A 12,167-nucleotide genomic window follows, 5' to 3' on the forward strand; every position below is an offset into this window, starting at 1 on the left:
CTTTTTCGTTTATAAATGTATAGCTAGGGTGTTCTTTTAATAATTGACAAAGGTCTTCTTAGGCACTTGTGGGTTTTATTGTTGTTCTGAACTAGGTGTAATTATCTACGCCGAAACCTGGGTTAACACTTAACACTAGGTGCTTTTCTCGCAATCGAGGCGGGTTTTTAGTTTATAATGTACACTCCTGGAAATGGAAAAAAGAACACATTGACACCGGTGTGTCAGACCCACCATACTTGCTCCGGACACTGCGAGAGGGCTGTACGAGCAATGATCACACACACGGCACAGCGGACACACCAGGAACCGCGGTGTTGGCCGTCGAATGGCGCTAGCTGCGCAGCATTTGTGCACCGCCGCCGTCAGTGTCAGCCAGTTTGCCGTGGCATACGGAGCTCCAACGCAGTCTTTAACACTGGTAGCATGCCGCGACAGCGTGGACGTGAACCGTATGTGCAGTTGACGGACTTCGAGCGAGGGCGTATAGTGGGTATGCGGGAGGCCGGGTGGACGTACCGCCGAATTGCTTAACACGTGGGGCGTGAGGTCTCCACAGTACATCGATGTTGTCGCCAGTGGTCGGCGGAAGGTGCACGTGCCCGTCGACCTGGGACCGGACCGCAGCGACGCACGGATGCACTCCAAGACTGTAGGATCCTACGCAGTGCCGTAGGGGACCGCACCGCCACTTCCCAGCAAATTAGGGACACTGTTGCTCCTGGGGTATCGGCGAGGACCATTCGCAACCGTCTCCATGAAGCTGGGCTACGGTCCCGCACACCGTTAGGCCGTCTTCCGCTCACGCCCCAACATCGTGCAGCCCGCCTCCAGTGGTGTCGCGACAGGAGTGAATGGAGGGACGAATGGAGACGTGTCGTCTTCAGCGATGAGAGTCGCTTCTGCCTTGGTGCCAATGATGGTCGTATGCGTGTTTGGCGCCGTGCAGGTGAGCGCCACAATCAGGACTGCATACGACCGAGGCACACAGGGCCAACACCCGGCATCATGGTATGGGGAGCGATCTCCTACACTGGCCGTACACCACTAGTGATCGTCGAGGGGACACTGAATAGTGCACGGTACATCCAAACCGTCATCGAACCCATCGTTCTACCATTCCTAGACCGGCAAGGGAACTTGCTGTTCCCACAGGACAATGCACGTCCGCATGTATCCCGTGCCACCCAACGTGCTCTAGAAGGTGTAAGTCAACTACCCTGGCCAGCAAGATCTCCGGATCTGTCCCCCATTGAGCATGTTTGGGACTGGATGAAGCGTCGTCTCACGCGGTCTGCACGTCCAGCACGAACGCTGGTCCAACTGAGGCGCCAGGTGGAAATGGCATGGCAAGCCGTTCCACAGGACTACATCCAGCATCTCTACGATCGTCTCCATGGGAGAATAGCAGCCTGCATTGCTGCGAAAGGTGGATATACACTGTACTAGTGCCGACATTGTACATGCTCTGTTGCCTGTGTCTATGTGCCTGTTGTTCTGTCAGTGTGATCATGTGATGTATCTGACCCCAGGAATGTGTCAATAAAGTTTCCCCTTCCTGGGACAATGAATGCACGGTGTTCTTATTTCAATTTCCAGAAGTGTTTAACCAACGATTTCTGACGCGCTGCGATGTTGAAGGTTCTCATATTCATTACATTCATGGCTCGCAGTTCCCCATCGCTTTTATAAGAGAAGGGAATGAGAAGTTATAAATGGGTAAAACGAACAAATTTTTGTGTTGACCAATTGATGATGTCATTTTCTTTATTTTAGGCCTCTCGTCATCTGTAAGGCTTGGTGCATGTCCTTATCAATGACACCCTGAGAAGAACAAGTGTGTTACTTGTTTTGGTGCGAAACTCTGATAACTACAGTGCTTGAGTTTTTGTGGAAGTAAATGCGAAGCGAAAATGAGAAGAGTGCCCATAGCGGCGTTGATGCCCACATCCAACGGAAGACTTTACTTTGGCATATACACTATAGACAAAAAAATGTTATAGGGCAAATCACAAAGAACTATCAGAATGAGACGGAATTCAGTAGATGTGGTGTACATGTACAGCCAAACGATTACAGTTTCAAGAAAAATTCGATGAATTATTCAAGAAAGATATGCTTCACAAATTGAGCAGGTCAATAACACATTCGCCCATCTGTGACCATTGTGCAAGCAGTTATTCGGCTTGGCATTGATTGATACAGTTGTTGGATTTTCTCCTAAGGGATGTCGAGCCAAATGCTGTACAACTGGTGCGTTAGATTATCAAAATCCCGATCTGTTTGGAGGGCCCTGACTATAATCCTCAAAGTGTTGCCAATTGGGGAGAGATCCGGCGAACATAATGGACAGGGTAGTGTTTAGCAAGTACGAAGACCAGCAGTAGAAATTGTCGCCCTGTACGAGGGGGTATTATCTTGCTGAAATGTAAGCCCAGGATGACTTGCCACGAAGGGCAACAAAACGTGGCATAGAATATAAGGTTGCCGCGGATGACAACCAAAGGGGTCCATCTATAAAATTAAATGGCTCCCAGGCGTATGGCGGGTGACAGTTAGGTTGGTATCCCACCACTGTCTGGGGCGTCTCTGGACAATTATTTGGTGGTCACTGGGGATTGGAATAACACTGACTGGGGCAGAATTGTCTTTACTAATAAGACCCGATTCGAATTGAAGCCTGATGACCAGACAAGACGTGTCTGACGAAATCACGACAGTGGTGGGATACCAACATGGCTGTCACGTGCCATGACTCGACAACCAGGACTGATTGTCTGGGGTACCATTTAATTTAATAGTAGACGTCATTTCGTTATCATCCGCAGCAACCTTACAGCACAGCGGTGCATCAAGGATTTTTTGCGCCATTTTTTCTTGCCACCCTGGATTTCACTAAGTAAAAGCCCTTCTGCACGTTACAACGATTTCTACTGCTTCTCTTCGTGGTTGCCAGCGAGGTTCCCAGATCTCTCCCAAAGAGAAAGCATTTGGAGCTTTATGGGCACGGCGTTCCCACTAGCTCGGGATTTTGACGATCTACCGTGCCAATTGGACATAATTTGGCACAATATCCCTCAGGAGGACATCCAACAACTGAATCGATCAATGCCAAGGCAAATAACTGCTTGGATAAGGGCAACAGGTGAACTACTGCGTTATTGACCTGCTCAATTTGTGAAGCTCTCTCTCTTGAATAACTCAGCTAATTTTTCTGAAACTTTGATCATTTATTTGTCTGTACATGGACGTCACATCTATCGATTTCCGTCCCATGACAGTAACTCCTTAGTGGCACGACGTACTTTTGTCTTACTGTAATTTCCTTCGTGTATCTGATACAGTACTAATATGATGTGTACAATTACATTTATACTCCACAAGTAATCCAACGATGCGTGGCGCAGAGTATTTTTCGTTAGGCCAGTAGCGACACACTGAGTTTTTACATGGCTTACCTGTTTGAACAGTAAACAGATAAGATTGTACAGAAATTCGTCGATGGACTGACACCAGGCAAAACGGTCAACTTTAGTTAAAACAGTGGTGACTTTTCCAATGAATAAATAATTTCGAAAGAAAATTATCAATTACGGATTGGTTTCCGTTACGACTCTCTCTCTCTCTCTCTCTCTCTCTCTTTCTCTCTACATCTACATCTACATTTCTACTCCGCAAGCCACCCAACGGTGTGTGGCGGAGGGCACTTTACGTGCCACTGTCATTATCTCCCTTTCCTGTTCCAGTCGCGTATGGTTCGCGGGAAGAACGACTGTCTGAAAGCCTCTGTGCGCGCTCTAATCTCTCTAATTTTACATTCGTGATCTCCTCGGGAGGTATAAGTAGGGGGAAGCAATATATTCGATACCTCATCCAGAAACGCACCCTCTCGAAACCTGGCGAGCAAGCTACACCGCGATGCAGAGCGCCTCTCTTGCAGAGTCTGCCACTTGAGTTTGTTAAACATCTCCGTAACGCTATCACGGTTACCAAATAACCCTGTGACGAAACGCGCCGCTCTTCTTTGGATCTTCTCTATCTCCTCCGTCAACCCGATCTGGTACGGATCCCACACTGATGAGCAATACTCAAGTATAGGTCGAACGAGTGTTTTGTAAGCCGCCTCCTTTGTTGATGGACTACATTTTCTAAGGACTCTCCCAATGAATCTCAACCTGGTACCCGCCTTACCAACAATTAATTTTATATGATCATTCCACTTCAAATCGTTCCGCACGCATACTCCCAGATATTTTACAGAAGTAACTGCTACCAGTGTTTGTTCCGCTATCATATAATCATACAATAAAGGATCCTTCTTTCTATGTATTCGCAATACATTACATTTCTCTATGTTAAGGGTCAGTTGCCACTCCCTGCACCAAGTGCCTATCCGCTGCAGATCTTCCTGCATTTCGCTACAATTTTCTAATGCTGCAACTTCTCTGTATACTACAGCATCATCCGCGAAAAGCCGTATGGAACTTCCGACACTATCTACTAGGTCATTTATATATATTGTGAAAAGTAATGGTCCCATAACACTCCCCTGTGGCACGCCAGAGGTTACTTTAACGTCTGTAGATGTCTCTCCATTGAGAACAACATGCTGTGTTCTGTTTGCTAAAAACTCTTCAATCCAGCCACACAGCTGGTCTGATATTCCGTAGGCTCTTACTTTGTTTATCAGGCGACGGTGCGGAACTGTATCGAACGCCTTCCGGAAGTCAAGGAAAATGGCATCTACCTGGGAGCCTGTATCTAATATTTTCTGGGTCTCATGAACAAATAAAGCGAGTTGGGTTTCACACGATCGCTGTTTCCGGAATCCATCTCTCTCTCTCCCTCTTTCTCCAAGTCAGATATTTTCAATGCACCTGCGGAATGTGATCATGGACAGTCGCAGTTGGAAGGTGACACAGACATGCACATATATAACCTTCGAGGAGTGGGTGACCGAAATAATACGATTGTAAATGGATTTCTAATATCTAACAGTGTTAACCATGATCCGATTTCTCCCCTTCCCCTCTATCTAAATCTAATTAAAATTAATTGCTATCTGATGGATCAATTAAGCTGCTTCACGTAACCTTCCTTGCTTATAAGCGAACACTGGAATCTTTAACTCACTAGTGCATATTCCAGTCAGAAAATGCCTTAGCGTACTCCAAGCTTGCTGGCATTTACATGTACACAACGAAGTTCTCCGTTAGTCTCGTAGCTAGGATAATATGAGAAAATACAAGAAAAAATTATGGACATTTTGCTGGCATTTACCTGTAAATAATTAATTGACAAAAAATTTTACAGCCGTCTATAATAGTGACCTGAATTTTCTTAACGTAACGGCGAAAACTGTGTGACTTGAACTTACTTTCTGAGGTACACTGATTAATTGTTTCAAGCACTGTCTCACCTTGCTTGACAACAGTGATCACATTTTGTACTGGACAAATATGACAAAAATATCTGTAGCGTTCATCCTGAGAATCGTCGAGGTATTAATGACACATGTTTTAAAACCTCCCAGTTCACTCATCGGCTTTCCAACCAAATACTCTCTTTTCCTATTCACATAGCCTTCCCGGGATCAGAGTAATGAGAGGATGACATCTGGTTTAAAATTCACGCAGCATTTCACACGACTGCGCTCCGTCTGTAACGCAGGACGTCGTTACAAGGGCACTGCTCCAATCTTGTCCTGAAAAATACACCACGACTCACTCCTTGCGTTCTATCCTCAGCTTGACATTCTACGAGAGTTGTCTTGAGGGAACGACTGGAAACTTTACTACCAACCTACTGCTGTAGGCAACAAAGATTTTTCGTATTTTGTTCTCTCAAAGTAGAATCTTGAACTCTAGCACGTAGCGTTGCGTATTCCGCAGCAGAGAAAGACATGAAATCTTGCGTTAGCTGCCGAAGAGGTTTCAAGATTGCCACATTTATAAATCTCATAAAACTGTATTCAGCTGACATGCTTAACATCTTTATGTGATTTTTTCGAACAAATAACATAAAAGTTATAAAATAGTTGTTAAAAAGCAAGTTTCAGAGTAAATATTTTTGTTACGAAAGGCCAATCGCCTCAGCTTTGGGCTTAATATCTTGCAATTAATCCTGTGCGGCTTCGATAAGATGCAATGGTTCGTCGTCATTTGGACCTAAAAGCTCCAGCAACAGTTGTGGTTCTAGATTAAATTGTGTTAATTCAGATCCTACAATTACGCAACGACTATTCTTTTTACTGCCAAAACATGTTTCCGACAGATGGGTGCCATTTACTGTCGGTACCTTTATGTAGGTCTCATTCTCTAGAATGTTAGTTTCTACAGAAGCTTCTTTACAATATTAAATCGCTTGTTAAACGTGTTCTGGTGACCAACCATATACCAGCAACACAGGCATCCAGTTTATGTTAATTTGCAAGCGTCAGCTTACCAGTACGCTTCAGTAAAGGCTTGTACTCATTCATTCTGCAACAGATGGCTGTTCAGAAGTGGACAAGAAAATAGCTGTGGACAATTATATGACAATGACCAGAAGGTCCGGCAGAACCTAAGACTGTCAGGAATAAAGCCTGAATGAAAGAACTTGTTGGCGCGAATGTGAGGAAATATGTTTGGACCTTAAAAGGAGTCGTTCTTTGAATAACAACGGATCTGAATTGTTATAGCTTAAACACCCGTTGTTTTAGGAAGGTAGGAGACGAGGTACTGGCAGAAGTAAAGCTGTGAGTACCGGGCGTGAGTCGTGCTTCGGTAGCTCAGATGGTAGAGCACTTTCCCGCGAAAGGCAAAGGTCCAGATTTCGAGTCTCGGACGGGCACACAGTTTTAATCTGCCAGGAAGTTTCACCCCTTCTTTTATCCACATTCGCAGATTACCTTGCTAATCAGACAAATCAAATTGCTGCTGCATGTAGTACATCATAACACACAGGCTGAGTGTGCGCCAATGAGACACTGCTTCGTAAAAATTCGGTGGACGTCATGTACAGTGATATTTCGGCCGATTCTTTATTATCTTTATGGAAATTCTGCGGCTTATTAAGTATGTTCCAACTGAGATCAAGAGTGTTTACTCAACGTTCTTCAGCTCAAAAATATGCAAAAGCCTATATCACGCGCAGTTGTTAAAGAAATTTCGAAGCAACATTAAAATCTCCATTTAAACGTAGTAGAACAGTTTCTGAAAAATATCGGAACGTATTCTCCCTGTTGCAGTATTCTAGAGTCTGCAAAATAGCTGTTCGTATATCTTACAGAATCCGCAAAGAAGAAAAGCACGATAGTTTCACGTTTAGTTACAAACATTTTCATGCAGCGCCATACTCACTCGTTGGATTTACAAATTGAGGAAGTTTTGGTGGTAGCTGGCTGCATGAACTTTCATCTGCAACAGAAAAAAATTAACGAAATGTTACAGTACGTCCATTCGCAAGAGTTCACATTTGATGAAAGTGGTCAATTTATTATGATTTGGGCTTCCTGCAGAAAAATTTCTAATCGGGTTTGTTTCTACTGGGAACAATGTTCTCCACGACCGATTTAACGAGATCCAATGTAGGCTGAAGATCAGTATCGCTCGTAAATTTTTAAACAATTTATTCCCGATCGATTTTAGCTTCTGTTTAGCTTTCTTTCGTGCAGTTGTATCCAAGTCATGATGACCCATCGTAAATAGAATCAGACGTTATACAACATTGACATTACAGATAACAGTTGAAATTGTTATGCACTTATGAATTTAATTATTATCCGTAATGTCAACACAGTACCATGTGCTATTTTATTTACGATGACTGATCATGGCTTGGAAATAACTGCACTGAAGATAGCTACACAGTAGCCGAAATCACTCTGCAGTAAACAGATTAAAAATTCAGACAAATGCTGCTCTTCCTCCTACCTCGGAAAATTTCAGGTGTCATACTTCTTTTTACTCAACTATGAAAGTTTCGCACACACTTATTACAGTCTACAGCTATTACAACTAAAATCTGCTAAGACACCCTTTCGGTTTCATCCTTTTATTGTTCAATTCGCGAGCAGTGCACAGGATGTGTGGCATCCCATTATCTCTGCGTAATGTTGAAGGATGAAGTCATTTCTATCAGGATGATATTTCAAAACATTACTTTATTAAGCATTGCTAGCTACATAGAGACTTCGCATGTCGTCAGACGCTAAGGCCTTTAGGCAACAAGAGTGGCACATTGCCTAAATCTCATAGACCATTTGTGCAGCATGTATCTACATTGTCAGAAGAAACTAAGTTACGTGTTCCGGGTATCCAGCACTGGAAGTTCTGCTGTGGTACAAATAAATAGGTCCATCACGGTGAGTGATAAAAAATGGTGCAGCGAACGGATACGCACTCGAGTTGAAGTACGCTCTACAGTACGATTCTTGTGGACTTTTCGTCTAAATTGTACACAGATTTAGCATGAAGTTCTGGCGTTACATGGACCAAATGCAGTGTCGCAAAGAAGGAAAGAGGGAAGACTAGGGTTAACGTCGCATCTATATCGAGGTCATTAGAGACGGCGCAGAAGCTCCGGATGGTTCAAAAATTTTCGAAGTAGCCACCCCGCCACTTGCGTGGAGCGATTTAGCGAAATCACGAAAGACGTCAATCTGTATGGCAGAATGCGTATTTGAACCGTCGGCCCCTTCGAGCCGTAGTGGAATGGTGCCAGTGATTTGCCAAACGCTTCACAGACATGGGTGATGCTGACTGGAAGGTCCAGACTTTGCACCAAGTGATCTCCAGCTTTGTGGCAAGCTCGATGAACCTCCAAGGAGAAAAGAGATTTTCCAAAAATGAGGACGTTAACACAGCAGTTCTCAAAAGACCCCGTGTTGTAACGTGACACGGCTGAAAAGAAGCCTCACGATACCGTTGAGAGTTACTTGGAGCTGTGGAAGTATAAGTTAAAACTGGATAAAGTAGGTAATGATTCCCTGCTGCGGTAACGCCCAGAGCCACGAACAGAACGAGACAGTGCATAGCGAGTCTTGTCAAAAGGCCAGAGCAGCGGGGTGATATAACTATTAGCCACAGCTGTTGAAGAACGCCAGGGATGGTTCCCTTTCGGGAAATGCGTCCAGCACGGAATTGCTATAGAAAACTGTATGTTGTCCTGAGTATACCTGAACGGAAGCTGGGCAAACGGTAATGGGTTCCGCTGAGTTACGCATGATTAGCGCCTACATACAGGATGAGTAGGAGTGAGCGTCTGGTCTTAAAGTGGTAGGCATTTATAGGTAAAAGCCGAGAGGGCACCTAACAGCAGCACATGGTGGAAGTGAAGTGTTACTTGGAACTACGCAGACTTTAATAACTTAAAACGAGACATAGAATACTGATGCAGTAAGATGAACGGTTGTTTGCAAGTCCAAAAAATGCATTGCACCGCAAATTTTTACACACTGTAAATAACAAATCTGTCTTACAAGGTAGACATAACATCGGATAATGGCATTTCGCAAGAGCCACCAGCACGAGCAACAACGCAAATTACAATATTGCATATGCTATGATGATATGTGCCTACATTAAGAGTGTCATACCAAGAAGTACTCCATACACACATTTACAAATGAAGCAGTACATTGTTCTTAGTATACCATATTGACCTTGTAAACAGTATTTGACTGATAGTGCAATAAAGGCGTACCCTTGCCTTGTAAATCATACATCTATGTTCAAAAGAAAAATGATTAGCGTCAGTAAACACGGTCTCAAATAATGTTCAATGTAATATATTAAATTAATTGTAGAATTATTAGTGTAGGAATGGTGGTCCAGTTCTATTTAAATTTACACTTCCAATTCATTTTCATTCCATTTCAAATGCACATGATCTGTCAGAGTGTTGCAAGAAACGCATTATGTGGTATGGAGATACTTGAGATCTCACTGGCTACAGTTTAGTGACGTCCGTGGACGTGGTGGTCGGAGATGTGCTCTTGGGGACTGCTGAACTGGAAGGGCAGTTATGTTACGGCTATCGGAGAGAGAGGGTGATTGTGGTTTTTTGTGTGATAGTCGGTGTTCGGTTACGACACAGGGGACTTCTTCGTGATGGAGATTGCATTAGATTGATAGATTCTCAATAGAGGTTTGCGAGTGTGACTTCGACTGTCAGAGCTTGGGACTGTGTTTCGTTATAGAGTGAGGTGGCAGAGTTCATGGGATAGAGATACGCAGTTGGTGATAGTATGACGTACAATAGGTATAAAAGGGCAATCCATTGGCGGTACTATCATTTGTACTCAGTTGATTCGTGCAAAAAGGTTCCCAAATTGATTATTGCCGCGCGACGAGAATTAACAGACACTGAACGCGGAACGGGGCCTTAAGCATGGGAAATCGTTAGGGAATTCAGTTTTTCTGGATCCACAGTGTCAAGATGGTGCCAGAGAATACCAAATTTTAGGCATTACCTCTCACCGCGGACTACGCAATCGCCGACATGAAACTACCAACAGCGGCGTCGTTTGTGTAGAGTTGTCAGTGTTAACAGACAAGCAACATTTGGTGAAATAGCTACAGAAATCAATGTGGGACGTACGACGAATCTATTCGTTAGGGAAGTACAGCGAAGTTTCGCCCCAATGGGCTGCGGCAACAGAAGACGGATGCGAGTTCCGTTGCTAATAGCACGACATCGAAAGCAGCGCCTCTTCTGTGGCGGACCCTGGACGACTGGTAAATCGTGGCCTGGTCAGGTGAGTCCCGACTTCAGTCGGCAAGATCTGATGGTGGGGTTCGAGGGCGGCGCAGATGCCACGAAGCCATGGACATAAGTTGTCAACAAGACATTGTGCGAGCTGCTGGTGGCGGCTCCATAATGCTGCGTATTGGGTCCTCTGGTCCAACTAAACGGCCATTCACTGTAAATGCTTATGTTTGCGTACTGGGGACTATTTACAGCCATTCATTGACTCGATATTCCCAAGCAAAGATGGAATTTTTATGGATGAGGATGTGCCTCGTCATTGGGCTGCAGTCCTTCGCAATTGGTCTGAAGAACATTTTGGGCGGTTCGAGAGAATTATCTGGACACCCAGATCGCCCAACGTGAATCCCAAGGAAAATTTATGGGAGAGAATCGAATGTTTTTTGTACTTTCAACATTGCAGCCTAGTCAGCCATCGTGATGATCTGATAAGAGGTATCGAGTTGAAATTTATGTAAAATACTAAGACGTACTGGTCCTTTTCTGTGAAAAAAAATATCGAAGTCAATCCAGTCTATAGATATGGCGATATATGGCAGATATACTGATACTCGCAAGCCACTCATCAAATATTATAGATAAATTATCTGTATACCTGTCTTTCTTAGTGGTGTAACGGTAAGGCACTTGATTTGGACTACGGATTTTTCACTCTTCGTTTCAACAAAATCTTCGACTCTCAACGATGTGATGAGTCGGCAGGAAGAACATGCTGTTCAGATTGCACGTTAAACTGTGGGTCCCTTCTCCCCTGTTGAATAACTGGGTTAAGTTGGGAACCCGCAAGTCGATGAAGTGGCGTCCAAGAGAAAGAATTTCATTAGGCAATTGAGCCACAAAAAATATTAGTCCTATCTATATACATTATTAAGTTACTACGCAACCTTCAGAGCGCCGCTCTTACTCGCACTTTTCCGGTTTTTATTTAAAATTCCTGAAACAAACAGAAAAAGTATTTTTATGCTGCTGGTCTTCCATGACAGAAGATCGTGTGTAAAGTTTGTGTGCTGGCCTGAAAACTGATTTTAGAGCTATATAAGCAGAGCAACAGCTTCAGCAGCGAGAAAACATAAAGAAAGATATAGCGCACAGAGACACTGGTGACGCGTTCATAAACAAAGGAGTAACGAGTCTAGAAAAAAATACGAATATTGCCTTCATTCACTTGCTTACACGCGGTTCTAACGTAAAAACCAATAACATAAAAAGAAAAACTATTATTGAGCGCTCTGAATGCGCCACATACGTACACTACACATTTAGAGACCAGTGCGCATGTATGTAGGTATCAGATCAGTAGATCATGTGTGGATTATAGCCTGGGACTCGCTGGTTTCCAATACTTCTGTGACTGGGATTAAATTTTCGCGCTGTAGGTCAGTGCACGAGCAGTAATTGGAGCAGCAGCCAGCAGCCGT

At 44.0% G+C, this 12,167-nt stretch overlaps 1 protein-coding gene across 6 annotated transcripts in view; it reads right to left on the minus strand.

The window, feature by feature from the left end:
- LOC126091870 (parathyroid hormone/parathyroid hormone-related peptide receptor-like) overlaps nucleotides 1-12,167 on the minus strand; it is a 509,713-nt gene that overhangs the window by 92,156 nt on the left and 405,390 nt on the right. For 4 of the 6 annotated variants that reach the window (XM_049907163.1, XM_049907197.1, XM_049907156.1 and 1 more), the window contains one exon: nucleotides 7,341-7,397. The exons of the other annotated variants lie outside the window; for them this stretch is intronic. The gene's annotated coding sequence lies outside the window, so the exon portion shown is untranslated. The remainder of the gene's footprint in view (nucleotides 1-7,340; nucleotides 7,398-12,167) is intronic. 6 annotated transcript variants of the gene reach the window in all.

The sequence above is a fragment of the Schistocerca cancellata genome, chromosome 1, assembly GCF_023864275.1.
Source record: "Schistocerca cancellata isolate TAMUIC-IGC-003103 chromosome 1, iqSchCanc2.1, whole genome shotgun sequence".
Lineage (NCBI taxonomy): Eukaryota > Metazoa > Arthropoda > Insecta > Orthoptera > Acrididae > Schistocerca > Schistocerca cancellata.